Source organism: Papio anubis, chromosome 4 (genome assembly GCF_008728515.1).
Source record: "Papio anubis isolate 15944 chromosome 4, Panubis1.0, whole genome shotgun sequence".
NCBI lineage: Eukaryota > Metazoa > Chordata > Mammalia > Primates > Cercopithecidae > Papio > Papio anubis.
In genome coordinates, this window is record NC_044979.1 from 3073258 (window position 1) to 3092632 (window position 19375).

The window sequence follows — 19375 nt, forward strand, 5'->3', positions numbered from 1 at the left end:
GAGAGTACGTTTCATCCTTCCTCAACAGTGCAGGGCACTTCTCTCAAAACAGCCTTGCTCCTGAATGTTGTCCTGCCGGTCATCACAGAAATCACAGATGTCTATGGCCACATGACGGTGACCCTCTTTACACTCACAGCACACGCCTGCATTCAAACCATTGCCTTGTACTTAGGAAATAAATGCAGGCTGGGCACAGTGACTCATACCTGTAATCTTAGCACTTTGGGAGGCTGAGTTGGGCAGATCACTTGAGATCAGGAGTTCAAATCCAGCCTGGCCACAGAGACGAAACCCCGTCTCTACTAAAAATGCAAACAAATTAGCTGAGCCTGGTGGCAGGAGCCTGTAATACCAATTACTCGGGAGGCTGAGGCAGGAGAATTGCTTGAACCCCAGGAGGCGGAAGTTAAAGTGAGTTGAGATCACACCACTGCACTCCAGTCTGGGCCACAGAGCCAGCCTCTGTCTCAAATAAATAAATAAATAAATAAATAAATAAATAAATAAATAAGATGCAGAGTAAAAAAAAAAATCAATACTCTATATAAGGCACATTAAAATGGAGCACTGGAGCAATGAAGACTCTTTCGTTAAGGAAAAAAAGTAAATTTGGAACTGAATTATTGGGACTGAACAGCTGGAATGGTCTGAGCCGCCAGACAATGTCCTCCCAGATAACCCTTCTCTCTGCTCGTACAGAACTGAGCGGGTCAAGTACCACAGAGGACCAGACCAGAAGGCACTTGCTGTTTCAGGTTCCACGTGGTAGAAAGAAGCTGCCATTAACGGCCTTTGGAAATCTGTTTAAGTGGAACTTCATTGTCCTCTGAGCTAGAACCTGAACCAAACTGGTTCCCTACTTACTCTGATTCCCATAAATAATTTGAGCCCTTTTTCAGAGCCCAGGAAACCACTTTTCTACTGCCTCCTTATTCCTTCTAGGATTTCTGTGGCTTTTTATTAGTTTTAATTTGTGCAGTATTCTGAAACTTTGAAGCAATTTGAAATACGTTCTAGGTCTGCTGGAATTGACAGAGTAGGAAAATATGAAATCAGGGATCCCATGGGAGAAAGGGCTGAGAAAGCTGGGTGCGGTGGCTCACACCTGTAATTCCAGCATTTTGGGAGGCCGAGGGGGGCGGATCACCTGAGGTCGGGAGTTTGAGACCAGCCTGACCAACATGGGGAAACGCTGTCTCTACTAAAAATACAAAATTAGCCAGGCGTAGTGGCACATGCCTGTAATTCCAGTTACTTGGGAAGCTGAGGCAGGAGAATCACTTGAACCTGGGAGGCGGAGGGAGCGGTGAGCCGAGATTGCGCCATTGCACTCCAGCCTGGGCAACAAGAGCGAAACTCTGGCAAAAAAAAAAAAAAAAAAAAAGAAGAAGAAAAGAAAAGAAAGGGCTTGGGAACCAAGGCAGAGGCTATTAGGGGATCTTCCTGACAATACAACAGACTCTGCTTAGAAATGCAGGGAGAGACGCATGGCGAGCAGAGAGGGTAATGAGAACTGACAGGCCAGGCAGTGAACATACATGACACATTCTAACAGGAGAACCACTCAGGGTTGAATTCCACATGGACTGGGAACTATTTACAAAAAAATTAAGCTGCATTAGTGAAAAGGACTTCTGAGGTCAAGCCGCATCAGGGAAATAAAAGCTTATTCAGCACTGACTCAGGGGCCTTACCTTTCAGGTGTGCATGTGCCAGGGTGGATGTGTGTGGTTGGCCACTGGGAAAAGATGTAGTGCTCTTTGTTTAATGCCAGGTTGAAGGCAGACTGGGGTCTGGGGGTGCAATAATGGTTAGAAGCACCGTGTTCAGGTGATGGAGGGCTCAGGCACTGAGATGGAGGGGTGATGGTGAAGGGCCCTGTGCTCAGACGCACAAGGTCATCATATACCGGTTGGGCTTGGTCAGTCTGTCTTGGGCTGGCTTAATCTTTGGCAGCCCTGATTTCACTCTTAACTAACTTTGGAGTTATCTTGCCCTATCAAACTCCCTGTGGTTCTACTGCTTCTGCAGGTACACAGATCTCTGTAGATGGAGTGTTTGAAAAAATTACCATGGGTTCCATTCACAAAATCCCATTGTTTTGAGATGGATAGGGGATGAATGTGGGTTTGAGTTAGGAAAGCTTATAGGATGCAGTAAGGGCTGAAATGAATTTGATTACGTGACCGCAGGTCAACAGTGAATTCAAGAGCCTTTCACTCAATGGGATCTTTACATAAGGTGAAAGATTTCCACAGAAAAGACCTGGGTCTGCTCCCGAAGCCCCTCCCTCACTGGGGGACAGGCCTCCCCTGAGCAGCCCAGGCTTCCCAGCCTCCCCTTTCCTAGGAGTGAGAGCAATGGGCTCTGCAGGCCTCTGGAAATTGCCTTGTGTGTCCATGGGCAAGATGGCTCGATGGGCCTGGGCCATGACTAAGGCAGGGAGGATTTCTCACCAGTCTCCAGCTGTCGTCCACCCCAAGCAGACATATTGTGAGCAAACCCAGACCCTGCAACAGGGCGGGCGTCCTACCGGGGTGAGCGATGCTGCTCCTCGCCTACGTTTTGCTTCTGGCTTTGGGAGCTTGGCCTCTTCGGTTTTGCAGCAAAGAGGCTCCCGTTTTCCTTTCTTCTCCATGGAGCAAAGACATGATGGTGCCACAGCGAGGACATTGATGCCTCCGGGGTCCTGCTTCTCTCTCCAAATGCTCCCTTCAGGGGCATCTTCCTGCCTGTTATTTCAGACCCACGAAGGTCAAGAACTCAGAGAGACGTCTCTATGTGCCTGGCCTCCAAGCACCAGACGGCGGAAGGGAAGCTTCCCACAGCCAGTCTCACTGTCCCAGACGCCAGGTAGAGCTTTACATCCTGGGGATCAATGGAGGGCGAGTTAGGCGACGCGTTACCGAGCGGCCTGGAGACCTGCTTCGGAATCTCCCTTTGATCTCTCGGGGAGAACTGGTGTCATGCTCTTCCCTTCCTGAGAATTGAACAAAGGCATTTGAGCACGGTATGTTTCACAGGGGAAAACAAAGACACGATTACAGACCGAAATAATCCCGGTAAACAATTATTTCATAGAATTATGAATATACAAAGATTTCCAACTCACCTCTCCTAAGACTATTAAAGTGCTGGAATTTTGAATAGTAGAACAGACAATGGGAGATATTCAGAAGTTCAAATAAATAAAAACAATCATTTTCCTTTGCAGCAGCAAATAGTTCAGTAAATATATGGGAATGGTGAGACACTCCCATGAAAAACATTAATTAAGTAAATTCTGTGGGGCTGGGGGTGGGGAAAGCAGACTCAGAGAAGCAAACCTGGGCCTCGGGGACACCTGACTCTTCTTTAAAGGTAACCCACCCCGCAGGCGGGACCAACAGGACCACACCGGCCACAGCACCACTTTCATCTTAGAAGGTCCTGGGTTCCACAGACCTCAGAGATCTGATGACACTGAAACTCAGAAGATGGCAGAACGTTCTAGAAGGGAGGGGCTGTCAAGGGGGATAATCTTGTGTCATGAGCACCCAACTGTGGTCAGAGATGGTCAGGGCTGTGCTGGGTGCAGATGGGCCTATGGGGGCTGGGGGACTGCCTCGGATTTCTGTAGAACATGATTAGAATACATCCCCCTAACCTTTTCTTATGGACAAAGCACTGTGCCCATGGAGGACACACAAGAATTCCTTTCTTTTCGATTTAAGATGACGTCTGCCTCTTCTTTCTTCTCATTGTTGATGTTTGTCTTTTCTTTTTTTGTTAGCCCTGCCGAAGTGACCCTTCCCATCAAAAGCCAGATCCTGGGTTTCCGTCCCCTAGAAACCCCCTTCCTCAGGCTGGAACCTAACTTGCTGTTTGGAGCTAAGTTGCTGATGACTAACTAATGGCCATACATTTTTCCCTTGCACTTAGCACCATCTCATTCGCGGGAGCATGCTGAGGGTCAGTAAGGAGAGGATTGGGCTGGAGCCTGCAGCCCCTGCAGGTGTGGGAGCTCTCCCCATCACCTCCTCGCAGATGTGGGCCTGGCAGATGTGGCTCAGACCTCTACGGTAGCCACATATGCTGTTTTACTTGTTTGTACTTTGACTCTTTTAAGTGACATTTTAGACCATTAGAAGCCACTTGTAACAAAATGCTCATTGCAGTAACCTGCCAGCCAGTGGATCTTGTTTTGGGGTCATTGAGAGGATGGAGAACCTTACAGCCGTGTCTCTCCTGGAGTGGAGCCGACATTTCATAAATTCATCAGCGTTTTGACCCAGTGAGTTTTTATTCCCATGATGGTAATGCTTCCCTCTTACTCTTTCCACTTTCTGGTTGATAAGGCCCTAAAAGTTCTTATTGAAATCTGCAGTTGAAGATTCCAACAAGATTTAAGGCTTGCCAGATCTCAGCTTGCGAAAAGCAGACATCCCTGTCATTTGGGACACACTGGGAGCCTGGAGTCCGGCATCTCATGTGTGCTCAGTGGCCTGCACTATCCGGAGCCCAAAGTACAGTCAGAAACCAGGTGCAGCTCCTTGGGGGGTTCCGGAGACTCCCTTTGGTCTCGCCAGAGGTGAGGCTGGGTCTGCTGAGTAGAGGTATGGGACGAATTATTAACAAATGTTTGTGGACGACCTGAGTGACATGCTCTCTTCATCATCCTGCAGCAGGCAGTGGTGTGCGGAGCCACCTTGGACTGGCTCCTGACACCCAGGGGGAAAATACATTCAGGAATGTTTATACCACAGGAATCAGCATGTGCTACAAACCAGGGGGCTTTCTCCCCTCGAGAGGCCTCTCACCAGCACAGCACTGCGACTCTCAGTGACAGAGTCAGGGTGGAGTTCAGAGCTCAGGTCAAACGAAGCCTGCCTCTATGGACTCTAACAGGGGGTCGCTGGGATGCTCCAAAGGGCGTGGTCTGATCTATGCAACCTCCGTGTAAAAACACGTTGTGTAATAACAGCCCTCCAGTTTATTTCTTAAATCTCAGCATCTCTTTAAGCCAGCTTCCTGAAGGTGTTAACTTCAGGATAAAAGGTGAGGAAAAAAGTGAAGCCTTTCATCTTTTGCCTGTCAGAAGTCCTACATTCCCTCTGTGAATTAATGTGTCCATGTTTGTTTTTGCTCTTTGGCCTTAAATGCATAACAAATATTTTCTAGAGACAAACCAATAGGAAAGGATTTAGAATACTGTTTGTTTTAGAATCAGGTGGCACTCAAGGACGAATAGATGTAGTTTTCCCATATATGCTTGGGAAATTCTTGGGGTTACTTAACATTCTCTAGTTAGATCCAGTTAATTAAAGCCAAATAATTCTGAACCTTCTCCCTAAATTATCTGGATATTTCAAATAGACACAGTATTTGGATCTAAGCTATAGGGTGCAATTCACTGGCCCACAGTATTTTTCTTCCGAAGAATTGGAAAATGAGCCACACGTGGATCTTCTGTGCTTTACTACTCCTTCTGTATAATACTCTGGACTGACTTCCCACCAGACAAAAGCTTTCTGAGTCGATCTTGGTCCCCAGAGACTTGCTGTCTTGTTTTTGATTCTCCTTGTCACAATTTGGGGTTGGCTAAAGGAAAATCCACTATTTTTGATTTCTAACTCCTCAGCTCACCAGCATATCAAAATAGGCCTGGACAGATACATGTCACCATGGGGCCAGTTGCTGGCACCAGAACAGAGCCACTCGGCCATCAAGACTCAAACCCCAGTCCCCGCTCGCCTTGCTCAGCTAGCCGGGAAACCGCAGGACACCAACCTCATGCTGCTCCCTGACCCGACTGGCCACGCTCCCCACTGCCCTGCTCTTCTCCAACAAGCTGCGTGGAGAGGGGTGGCTGCACTCTACCTTGTCTTTAAGGAAACCTTTTGATGTATTCTCCATAGGAAGATTAATACATGAGGCCCCGGAACACGTGAGGTCACTCAGCACAAGTCCTGAAGTGGGATCAAAACGAGGTGTTTGTGGCCTGCAGTGATCTGAGGCAGAGCAAGGGGTTCCCCCCAGGCCAGAGAGATGGTCCTCAGGGCGGGTGCTGCTCCTTTGACACTGCAGTGACCTGGAGAGTGGCACTCCTGGGCAAGGCGATGGAACCCGCTGTCAACACCGAGGTACAAAGGACAAGAGTCATCAAATCGAGGGCGACTCACTCACCCACAAGCAAGCTCTGATACGCGGCTTCAGAGAAGAAGAAATCCAGGGACGCACCTGCAGTTCTCTGTGATCCTCTTTCCCCAACAAAGGAGGGTAAAGTACAGGAACAGCAGCCCTGGCCCCTGGAGAAGAGCCTAGGGCAGCAACTACGGATTCAAGTGGATTAGCTGCAGGAAAGGAAAGGATTGGGGACATGTCACCCGCAGCCAGGAGTCACCTGAACTACGGCTCGGATGTGGAGACCTGAGTGGAATCATATTGCTGTGGCCTGGGACAATTTATTGGCCATACGACATCACTCAGTTTGATAAGTCACTTGGCATTCTTTATAGGATACAGTATGCCATCCTCATGCTGCCAAAATAGATTAAGACAGACTCTGAAATGACATCAATTCCCTGCCATCCCCCAAGCGGTAGCAGGAAGGACGAGGAGAGTGACAGCTGTCTGATAGTTCACCGCGGCGAAGAGGGAGCGAGACATAGATGCTCCTTGAGAATGAAATGTGTTGAATTTGTCCGTAACAAATGAGGGCGTCCAGGTGAAGATTTAGGGACCTCCTTCATGAAATGGGAGGAGCACTCACCTGATGTTATTAGGAGCCAACGTTTTATAAAGGACCTAGTATCTTTTACAGGTGCCATAGATAGAAATTAAAGTCCTGTAACATTCCTTCGTCTGGTCTTTTTGGTCCCGCACTTTTTTTTTTTTTTTTTGAGACGGAGTCTAGCTCTGTCGCCCAGGCTGGAGTGCAGTGGCCAGATCTCAGCTCACTGCAAGCTTCGCCTCCTGGGTTTACGCCATTCTCCTGCCTCAGCCTCCTGAGTAGCTGGGACTATAGGCGCCGCCACCTCGCCTGGCTAGTTTTTTGTATTTTTTTTTTTTAGTAGAGACAGGGTTTCACCGTGTTAGCCAGGGTGGTCTCGGATCTCTGACCTTTGTGGATCTGTCTGCCTTGGCCTCCCAGTGTTGGGATTACAGGCTTGAGCCACTGCAAGACGGCCGGCCCTGGTCTCCTCAAGACTTTCTGAAACAGTGTGTCTTGAATTTAGTTTGCAACAAATTACCTGAAGAGCTTGTTAAAAGTGTAGTTACTCAGGACACATCATCAAAGAAGCTGACTCTAAAGGTCTGGGTGGCGCAGAACTCTTCACCGCTGTGGGGCTCTCGGTGAGTTTGGAGACCACCCTTTGAGAAACCCAGCTCAAACACAGGGATCTGAATGGGATGCTGCAGGGGGATGCCGCAGGGAGATGCCACAGGGCAGGCTCCCCAGGAACCAGCTCTGGAAGGGAGCCTGGTGGCTGGGAGAGGGTCCACACCTGCAGGCGAGGCAGAGGGAGAAGGTGAGTGGCCTCATGGGCCCACAGGGAAACTAAAGCTGGGGGCCCCTTCTGGGGTATCCAGAGCCATGGAGCAAGGGCTGGGTGGTACGAACACCCCACATGGACTGATCTAGGATGTGGGTAGCTCCTGGAGCTGTGGCCCTGAGTGAGGCAGTTCTGTTCTTCACCTGAGACAATTCCCAGAGTTGACCGTGAGGACTCAGGGAGCAGGGACTCTCATGGCTGGGGACGCAGCCCTTCACCCCGGGGTGGGGACTGCCATGGCTGGGGACACAGCCATTCACCCCAGGGCAGGGACTCCCATGGCTGGGACACAGCCCTTCACCCCAGGGGCAGGGACTCCCATGGCTGGGGACACAGCCCTTCGCCCCGGGGCAGGGACTCCCATGGCTGGGGACACAGCCCTTCACCCCGGGGTAGGAACTCCCATGGCTGGGGACACAGCCGTTCATCCCGGGGCAGGGGGATTGGGGCGGTACTCTCAGTGCATGTGGAGGCCCTGCCTCTGCCGGGTGTTCTCCCCACTGGGCCTGTCTGCCTTCCCCTGTGTCTCACTCTCCCTCCTCTTCCCTTCCTTCCTTCTCTTCAGCTTCTTTCTCTCTTTTCTCTCTAGTTTTCTAAACTCACATTTTCTTAATTTAAAATTAACCCCTTACCTTTTCTTCGCAGTTCCTCTTTGTACCATCTTCTTCTCTTGATGGCTGCAAATAAACATCCTCATCTTTCCTATGGTTTCCTCAAGCTGTGAGTGACGTGTAAATTCCTTGTCACTGATCATACAATGCCACAGTGTAATGTAAATTCCTTATCACTGATCATACAATGCCACAGTGTAATGGTTTGTTTGTTTGTCTCGTAGGGTCCTGTTTACTCGAGTACAGGGCATATGCTCATTAAAATCCAGACTTAAATTCTATATTAGGAAATCTAAAGCCTGCTCCGTTTAAGAATAAGCCAAGAATACCTACTCCCCCAAACTGGCACAGGACTTGGGGTAACCCGGGCAAGGCCCACCGTGTGGAGCGGGTGAACTAAGGACACCTGGGAGCAGCTCCCCTTTGGCTCCTTGTGGTCCCGGGCAATCGCATGGCACCTGTGTTTAGTGAGTCACCTTATGGTAAGTCCAGCTTGAGTCATTGACAGAAATAATCAAACGAAGCATATGTGTATCTCATGAAGCAGAGGGGAGCCCTGATGGGCACTTTCGGGGAGGCTGAGAACGTGTTAATCACAGGCATGCCGAGAAAGAAATTGCAGACTCAAAGCAGATTAAAGGGCAGTGACTTGTGCTGGGAAAGAATCCCTCTCGTTCTGACTTTTCTCAGGGTGTACGCCTGAGGCACCCCCCTAGTGTCCTCCACCGTCACTTTATTCTGTCCCAGCGTTTGGTCAACACGGCACTGGAGCCCTTACTGTGATGTGGGCACTGTTCCAGGGGCTGGAAATCCAGAGGCTTTGGCACAGAGAGACTGCACCTGGGCCCAGGGATGGAGGTGGAGATGGCCCCACACGTGATCCCGTGGCCTGTGCAGAGCTCCCACGGCAGGACTGCTGGAGGAACACCTGGAGAGGGGTCTCAGGGCCCAAGCCATCACAGCTGCTTCTACTTTTTTTTCTAGTTTTCCCCAAACTGAGAGCATCCTAGGGATGAAGATAGAGTGGTTCTCACGGATACGTTTATTCTACGGATGGGGAAACGCAGGCACTGGAGCTTAAGGGACTTCCTCATCACACAATTCTTTCCCACTAGGGCCGAGACAGATGCCATCATGTGTGGCACGGTGTCCCCCACAACTCTCTGCTACCTTCCTACTTAGAGATTGCAAATTCAACCTCCAGGAGTTGTTGGTGAGACAGGTCATTCCTGGGACCACAGTAGGCTTGGGTCAAAGTCAAGTTCCTACAGGAGACAGCTTGTAAGTAACTTAACTCACAACCCTGATGGCACTTGGCATTTGCAAACTTGTATTATTATTATTATTATTATTATTATTATTTCTTCTTTACAAAGGTGTCCTGTATCCTAAGCTATGTCCTGAGTCCAAGAGGGGAGATGCTTCACGTTTCAACTCCTATCAAGGTTAGCACCTTCTAAGGAGAGGGTATGCAGTGCCGACGCCCAGGCGTGACTACTGAGAGCTGAGTTGCCTTGTTTCAAATCCATTTGCACAGGACATTCCCAATATTGTTAATGATTGTAGCACAGGGAGCACTGGTCAGAGATGACCAGCTCACAGCTAGAAGCAGAGCTCAGTGATGCCAGGAGGAGGCCGCAAGCCAGAGAAGGCAGGTGGCCTCGAGAAGCTGGGAGGGGTAAGGAGACGTTTGCCCCGGAACCCCCAGGACCAATCCTGCAGCCCATACTGGACCTCCGGCCTCCGGAACTGTAGGATAAGAGGCTTGTGTGGTCCTAAGCCACGAAACGTAATTCGTTACAGCAGCCGCGGGAAGGGAATATGCCGTCCGTTTTAAAAGAGTGAATCATATGAAGATGTTTTATTTTACAGTGCAGTGACCCCAGTGTTTCTGTGGTTTCTTGTAAATCACGCCACCTTCCCTGGCTGGGAAAATGGGTAGATGCTTAGATTTGCGGCCATGATCGGAAAGTATAGGTGGATTTTATTTTAGCTCAGGTGGTCATGTTGCCTTTAGAACCATTTAGAAGAGAAAGAAAGAGAAGCTAAGAAAGAAATGAAAACAAGAAGAAAGGAGCAGGAGAAAGAAAGAGGAAATGAAGAGAGATGAGAGAGAACCTGAAAATGAAGGGCCTTGGTGTGAAACAAGTGGGAGGAAAGCTTGCTTGTCCTCTGAGCATTTGCTGATGCAGGCCATGGTTCCCCGCACTGGCCAAGGCCACACCGTGTCATGACGGTGAGTGTGGCCTTTGGAGCATGACCGAAACCTCAGACCAACACTGGATTCAGTTTCCTCCTCTATAAAATGGATCTAGTGACAGTGTACTTCTCATAGTCTTGCTCTGAGGATGAACAGCACTTAGTGGTGTGACTGGCACATGGTAAGTCAGTGGAAAACGTTGGCTATTACTTAAAAATAAACAAAGAAACAAAAAAAACCATGAGCTATGATGACATTTGACCGTGCTGGGAGATTTTTGCAAAGAAGATCCTTGTAGAAGGTGGACTCACTCCAGCACCAAGGAGTATAGACCATCAGACATAAGGAGACACGGTGCACATTCCAGCCTGGAAAGGGGCTATTCTCTTGTCACACACTTTGAATAGGTTTCAGATGGAAAAAACAAAAAGCGGAGAAGCAGTGGAATGGGCATGCATTTGTGTGCGTGAGTGTGTGAGGGTGTGTGCTTGACTTACTGCGGTTTCCAAAATGCCTTGAAGCAGAAACTGTACCCGTCCAATAGACCATTTCGGCTTTGGTTTTGGTCAAACTCACCACGCCGCAAACATCTACTCCTGATGTATTTACTCTTTCACTCTTTCCAATCCTCTGTTCATGTTGGCTGCAAGATAACACAAAAGGTTAACTTTGCCGTGATCCACAGTCGTAAAGTACCGTGCCAAAGTAACAAGATTAATACCTTTTTGACAGAGTTTAATAATATGGTTTTATAATATTTAATTTTGTTCAGCAAATATCTCCCAGTAGGAAGCCTTTTTTCCTTTACTTACCTAACATTATTGCTTTAAAACAATTTAATTCCTATTTCCTGGCACAAAGAACTTATTATGTAGACATGTTGTGATCTGATTCTTATAGGCCTTTGAGGGGTGGATTAACTTCAAGTTAATTTGGACATCCAACCAATTTTGACAGGCGGAGCTGTCAGCCTCCTGCAAAGGAGGGTTGTTAGGTCTGGGTGTATCTTACTGTAAGGATAACTGACAGAGAGAAATGTTGTGTTTTGCTTCAAACAACAGGGGCTCCTTCCCGTTGAGTTTCCCTGGCGTTGGAGGTGGGCATCGTTAGCCATGCTTCCTTGTCTCCCCTGTCGGTTTCTGAATACAGCTCACACATAACTGCCCCAATTACCTCTCTAACCCCCCAAACAGCGATGTACCATCCATTAGGAAATTCCTAGTGGCATCTTCTTGCTAATATCCTCGTGATAAGACCAATAAAAATAAATTGGTTCTGTGGAATATACTCTGATGAGGCTACAGTTCTCTTCATACAGTGAGAAGGGGAAGGACTTCAACTTGCCCCAAAGGGCAGTGTCAGCAGTTGCAAACAGCCTCCGAAGTGTGCAAAATGACTTTTTGGAATGATCTACATGGTGTCCTCAGAACCATTATACTTAAGGGAAAACACAGACTCTGGACCTGTGGCTGCCCGGCGTCCTCACTCCCTCCCGCCCTGGCTCTGACCCCCGCAGTGGCACTCTGTGGCTCCCCGGGGCATGGCAGGAAGTAGATGCCTCATGCAGCTGGCAGGAGGGGCAGCCCTGAAGACCAACAGGGAGGTGCCTGAGACCCGGCCACAGCTCTGCACTGGTAATGCTGAACCTGGTAATCAAATGGGACCTGGCTTTGCCTGTCTCTCCCTGCCTGTCTTTGCTCCCCAGTTCCTTCTCAACATGTAACCCCATCACAGAGGCCCAGCTGCGCTCATTTCAGAGGAAAACTCCAGTGAGGATATCAGGGTTAGGGAAAAAATATCAGAAAGAGGCCAACAGGATTTCTGAGTGACAAGACTCTAAGGTACAACTGCACTTCTAAAAAGGGTGTAGGAGGGCACAGTGACCACACATCACTTTCAAACGCGCAAAATAGCAGCTTATGTTGAACTCTTCCTCCGAGGTGCTGGTAATGTGCAGAAGGCCTCATACACATCCTCTCTGTCTCCCTCAAAAAACACTATGGTTTCCATTCTGTTATTATCCACATTTAATTGAAGGGGCAATTTAAAAAGATCACGTGAGTTGTCAGTGAGAGGACTAGTTTTTGCGTAAGATACATTTATTCCAAGAAGAGTAAGTATGGAGAAGAAATGAAGAAGCACATCTAGCAGTCTCTGCATGTGAGCTCCAGCCTTTGGAGAAGATCGCTGGGTCACTGTGGAAGGGATACTGCTGTCCCACCCAGACCCTCCAAGAAAGACCCTCATCTCCAGCCTGCGGGGTCCTGGGGCTCCCCTTCTCCAGGAATTGTCCCCCAATGAAGGAGCCGCCTTTCCAGCGTTAGGGCCTCTCCCCGGGGGCACCCACATTCACTGACCTACTGCTACAGGGATCAAGGCCCCATCCCACCCGGATTTGGGATAACTCCGAAGCAGGTCAAATTCTCTCTCGGCCCAGTTCTGCTTCTCTTACCTTCTTAAAGGCGCTATTCCCAAGAGCACCCCACACGCCCCTGCACACTCATCTCCATCTCAGAGTCTGTTCCCTGGGGAATCTGACTGAACAATTCATGGGCAGGGCAGTCGTAGGTCACAGCCTCTAAACTGGGATTTTGGAATTGGATCTCCTGCTGGCCAGCTGGAAGCGAGAAGGTACCATTGGTGGTGGATGAGGTGCGTGGCTAAAACTGCACCAGGGTGAACCGGGGCAATGTACCGTGGAAGGGAACCGTAAGTGCCACATCTCAGGTGTGTGAGAGGTGCTGGGGCAGGAGTAACGGTAAGGGACATGGAATTGGACGGCTTCTGCTGGGAGTCACAGAGGTATCGGAGGCAGCCAGCGAAAGCCTGGAGGTGCATTGTGAGTGCTGCAAGGCCTCCTGGGAAGCACACAGAGTGATATGGTTTGGCTGTGTCCCCACAGAAATCTCATCTTGAATTGTAGCTCCCATAATTCCCACGTGTCACAGGTGGGACCTGGTGGGAGGTCATTTCATCATGGGGCGGGTCTTTCCCGTGCCATTCTTGTAATAGTGAATAAGTCTCACGAGATCTGATGGTTTTATAAAGGACAGTTCCCCTACACACACCCTCTTGCCTGCCTCCACGTAAGATGTGCCTTTGCTCCGCCTTAGCCTTCCGCCATGATTGTGAGGCCTCCCTAGTCATGTGGAACTGTGAGTCCATTAAACCTCTTTCCTTTATAAATTACCCAGTCTTTATCAGCAGTGTGAGAACAGACTAATACATAGAGAGGGTCTCATCTCCCTCCAGTTGCACAGCATCCCCTAGGAACTCTCCCTCCTTTTGCCCCTAGGCCCTGGACCAGTAGCTAGGATCCAGGCTCAGCATATCCCAGCCATGAAGGTGTTGGGCCTCAGAAGGGAGGAAGCGCATGACTCAGCAGCAAGCCAAGAGCTGAGTCATCAGGGCCACAGAGGCTGGAAGAGGAGACGTGGACATGGATCCCTGGGAGCTGGATCAAAGGGAAATTCAGGACCTGAAGTTGGGCAAGGAAGAGGCTGGCAAAGATAAACCATGTCGATAAACCCCTCCCTGCACTGATCAAAAAATAAATTCCCAGGATCAGGAATAAAAGAAGGATTATCACTACAGATCCTAGGGAATTAAGGGGATAAAGAGGGAATATTATGAAAAGGTTTATGCCAACAAACTTAACAACACTTAGATGATAGGAACAAGTTCCCTGAAAAAATAGAAATGCCCATGAAGAATGTATTGGGGAGTGGACATAGGAGTCTCCGAGAGGCTCCTTGGTGGCCATTCTCCGTGGATCTGCACCGGCAGAAAGAAGCCCATCACGGAGCTCGACGTGCTGATAGCAACAATGGCACCGGGAGCGACAGAGGCCAAGTGGCAGCACTCAGGCATTTTTGTTACTAGCGGCCCATTTGGAGGGGTAGCTCAGGACCTGAACTACAGAGAGTGGTTTTAGAAAAACACGTACATTTTCAGAGAAACGTAGTATTTAAGGCTGGGTGTGGTGGCTCACGCCTGAAATCCCAGCACTTTGGGAGGTGGAGACAGGAGGATCACCTGAGGTCAAGAGTCCGAGACCAGCCTGGCCAACATGGTAAAACCCCGTTTCTACTAAAAATGCAAAAATTAGCTGGGCAGGCACCTGTAATTCCAGCTACAGGTGGAATTAGGAGGCTGAGGCAGGAGAATCGCTTGAACCTGGAAGGTGGAGGTTGCAGTGAGCTAAGATTGCCCCACTACACTCCAGCCTGGGCAACAAGAACAAAACTCCATCTCAAAAAAAAAAAAAAGAGTATTTAAATAGAAAATAAATGGGGAGCCAAGGAGGTGCCACACAGTTTGTGCTATCAGAAGAAATCTGGGGTGGCTGGGCACAGGTCCTCCAAGCAAGCATCACAGCTTCTCTCCCCATTTCTGGGCCTGAGCCCAAGGACAGAAGAAGAGGGTGGGTCCCTGAAAGAGGCCTCCCGAAACCCAGCAGATGTTCCTGACGATTCCAACACATCCCACAGGGCTCTGCAGCCATTGGCCCAGGCGGTCACACCCTGAGGAAGGAGGAATAGCAAGGATGTGACGACTTCCAGCGGGCACAGCCAGGGGACATGTTTTGCACCCAGGGACTGAAGTGTTGTCTGTGCTAGAATAGGGGGTGGAGATCAGGCAACACGTGGTGTCCTGGCCGAGGACTGGCTCACCTGGAACCCCAGGTCCACAGGCCTGCCTCAAAGCATATTCCCGGCCCTAATGTACAAGGGGACCAGGCACACGTGGCCATTTTGCTTCCCTTCTGAGGAACTTCAAGTGGAAGATTCAAAAATGTCCAGTGACTCCCTGACTCCCGACATTCAGTAAATAAAAACAATATCGTGGCAGGGTGCAGTGGCTCAAGCCTGTAATCCTAGCACTTTGGGAGGCCGAGACGGGTGGATCAAGAGGTCAGGAGATCGAGACCATCCTGGCTAACACAGTGAAACCCCGTCTCTACTAAAAAATACAAAAAACTAGCCGGGCGAGGTGGCGGGCACCTGTAGTCCCAGCTACTCGGGAGGCTGAGGCAGGAGAATGGCGGGAACCCGGGAGGCGGAACTTGCAGTGAGCTGAGATCTGGCCACTGCACTCCAGTCTGGGTGACAGAGCGAGACTCCGTCTCAAACAAACAAACAAACAAACAAAAAACCAATATCGTTTCCCAGTGGAGATGGTGAAAATCAGTGCCACTCGTAAAGATGGAAAGGAAGCGAGCATGGTGGCCCCATCCTACCTCTATTTAATTCCCCAGTCCCTTCCCTGCAAAACCAGACAGATGCTGGAAGCTGACAGTAGATGACTCAGCCAGGACCACAGGCGTGGCTGAGTAGTGGCCCTATTGCAGTTCTTGGGCTGGAGGCGGTATCATGACAAGATAAAGGGTGCAAAAATTTCCATGCCTGCTGCAGTGTAAAATGTTAGGCGGTTCAATAGCCAACGACATGCTGAGTGTCCCATTTAAAGTACAGAAAAAACACTCCATCCTGCCACAAGGAAGCAGGTGCAGTGCGTAGTAGGCCTCCTTGGGTTCCACAGGCAGCATAGACTGTACTTGTGAATGGTGCTCCCACTACCAGTTTTCTGTGGAGCCCGGAGCAGGAAACAGCTATTTTGCATGTCCATGATGTGGTACAAGCAACCCTGCCACTTGGCAGATCCCATGGCATTAGAGATGTCATTGCTGGGAGAAGATGCAACGAGAGAATCTCAGGCAATCCCCTAGGATTCCCAGAAGGCTATGCCCTCTGCAGCAGAGAATTACATGCCTGTTGACAAACAGCTCCTGGTGTTCTACTGGGTTCCAGTGGACACAGAGCACCTGGCCATTAGACACAGAGTGACCACACAGAGACAACTACCTGTCACAGACCCACCACATCAAAGATTCACATGAGCCCAGTAATCCATCATGTGGCTCACGCATGTGAAGAACCACAGGGCACAAGCAGGCTGCACAGGCAGGAAACCCAGGTCCCTGGACTTTCACAACTGTTTCAACACCACCACCCCCTCATCCCATGCTTAGCGCCACGTGGAGGGGCACGTACAACCAGCTGGTGGGGAGGAAAGGCCTGAGCACTCGCTTTATGAATGAGTTGCTTTGATCCCGATATGTAGGTGCCACCCAAAAGTATCCGAGCACTGCACTTGGATCTTCTGCTTGAGCGATGTTGCATGACCTGGCCAGGAATGTCCTCCCAGTGGGTGAGGCTGTGGGGAGTCCATGGCCATCCACTTGATGTGGAACAAGCAGAAGTGGCTCAAGGTGAGAAGAAATTTTGAGGAAATGAAAAGACACCTGGGCAATGGCAAACAGTCTGGCTGGCTAGTCAGGGGCTTGGAAGGGGAGAAGCTGGAATACTGGGGACAAGGAAATCTGGGCTTGTGGCTGGACATATGGAGTGGGCACAAAGTGCAACTATCTTTGTGTGGAACATTAGTATTCAACAATTAACACCCATCAGGAAGAGACACTAAAACCTAAAGAAGACACAAAACCACAATGCTGGCCCAATGACACCTGAAAAGGGTAACGCTGTTGGTGAGGGTGGGAGTCATGCATGGGTCCCAGGCTTCTACTACGGCCAACATGCCACATCAGCAACAGAAACGCATGCTTCACCCTCAAAAAGGCTCCATATCTTGAGGACATTTACCCGCCACTCAGTGGCAAGTTGACTGCACTGGATTCCTTCTAGAGGAGAGGGGCAGTGATTTACCTGGACTGGGATGGACACACATTGCAGGGATAGGATAAGATTGTCTTCCTTACCTGCCGGCTAACATAAGGCTGGATCCGCTAACACAAAACATGCCATCATATCTCCTTGGATGAAAGCCACATCTCACCAAAGAAAGTCGGTGGGAGGCACAAGATCATGGCAGCCACTGGTCCATCCCGGTGCCATCAACCTGATGGAGAACTCGTTGGCTTGAAGATGAATCCCTGGGGCATCTGTTGGAACTCTGCCCAGCTTTGATGGTAAATGAGCAAGCACAGCGGCTACATCCTAAGAAGAGCATAATTATCACAGGTGGGAATATGGTTTTCTCCACATCGATAAGCCACCCAGGGCAGCAGGGGTGCTGGCCAGGGCTGAGGGCTGCCATGCATGTGTGGAGTAGCCTCAAGGCCACTGTAGTAGCGAAGGTCAGAACTTTTGGGGGCCGATTCTTAGTGAACCTGTCTTATGATACATGATTGGAACTGCTTTTGAAAAATTAGAAATACCATTTCTGGGATTGTTATTTTATTAATTAATTAATTTATTTGAGATGCAGTCTCTCTCTGTCGCGCAGATCTGGAGTGCAGTGGCATGATCTTGGCTCACTGCAACCTCCGTCTCCCAGATTCAAGTGATTCTCCTGCCTCAGCCTCTGGAGAAGCTGGGACTACAGGCACCCGCCACCATGCCCAGCCAATTCTTGTATTTTTAATAGAGACAGGGTTTCACCATGTTGGTCAGGCTGCTCTCGAACTCCTGACCTCAAGTGATCCACCTGCCTTGGCCTCCCAAAGCGCTGGGATTACAGGGTGATTTTATTTTTGGTTTATTATAGGCAAACCTCAAAATTCCTGACCGTGTCTCTACCCAGATACTTAATCTGTGAATCTGAATAGAGAAGTTTCTGGCCCTAAGGCTTTTTCCTGGGACACTCAACTTTCCTAAAATATCCACTGGACCGACTCTTGTCTCAATTCCTGTGTTATTCATCCCAGACACACTAATATTCACACAACTTGGATTCATTCATTCACCAACTTAAAGCAGCAAAGGTGCTAGCTGCAGCTGAGTGACGAAGGAGACGACTGGCACCAGAGGCATAAGCCAAGCAATTCTCTCTTCCCTTGGGGCTCAAAAGGTAAGTTGCGACTTCCAATGGCCATCCATTTGATAATTAACATAGTCAGAACTATGCCGTTTAAAAATATGGCTATGCCACTAATTGTGTCACATTAGGTAACATTGCAATGATTTATAACATGGAAGACCTCGTGTGGAGTCGCATTTTATGGTTGATGGAAGGCTTTTAAATACTTATCTCCATAGTTTTCAAAATGTACTCCTGAATATCCAAGGGGTGTGGCAGGAGAGTCTTGGAGTTTGGAAGTGTGGGTGGACGACAGGGACAGGTTCTGAGGATTCTACCTTAAATCTACCTGAGTGTCTCTGCTGTTACCTGCTTCCTATGTGGGGATTCCTTACAAGATTTCCTCTAAAGACAGTCTGTTTCCTGATGACTCCAACATTCAAGATTTTGGGTGGACTGAGCATGAAACTTCCACCACCCCCAGGGCTCAGGGTGGGATATGAGCCCCTTTTGTCTAAAGAGTCTCTTGAGTGGTCTGTCCCCCAAGTGACTTCAGAAAGTTCTAGTGTTTTTCAGTGAATATGAACAACGACTTTGCCAAAATTCTTTTACAATATCCTTGTACCGCTAGGTTTTATTTGGCCATTATCTCCAATACTGCGTTCTGGGCACGTATGCCTTCGATAGCTGAAGCAGGAGACACAGCCAGTGGGGTGAGTGAAGGAGGATGTGGTTCAGCAAAGTGACATTTAGAAGGATGTTACACGGAGTTTTTGGAATTGTATGATGTCCTATTGCTTAAATCAAACTCCCTTATTTTTCATAGAAAATGCCACATGCGTTTAAGAAAATTCCATTACTGGATAGTTTTTAGCAGTGAATATTAATTAGAATTGGTTATTATTGCATTAATGCCTCTAAGCACATAAATGCTCTTTGTTAGTAATATTAATAATAGTCCTAATAGTATCAATCATCCGTTCAGTGCTCAAATGTGCCAGGCACTGTTCTAACTGCTACTTTATAATAATTTAATCTTCATGGCAGCTCTCTGAGGTGAGTGCTATTAAAAGTGCTATGTTGTAGGTAAGGAAACTGAGGTATGGGAGTAATTGCCTGAAGACACAGGGCTAGGAAGTGGTAGAGTCTGGAACCCACTCCAGGCAGTCTTACTAGATTCTGCTCACAGTCGTACTATGGCAAGCAAT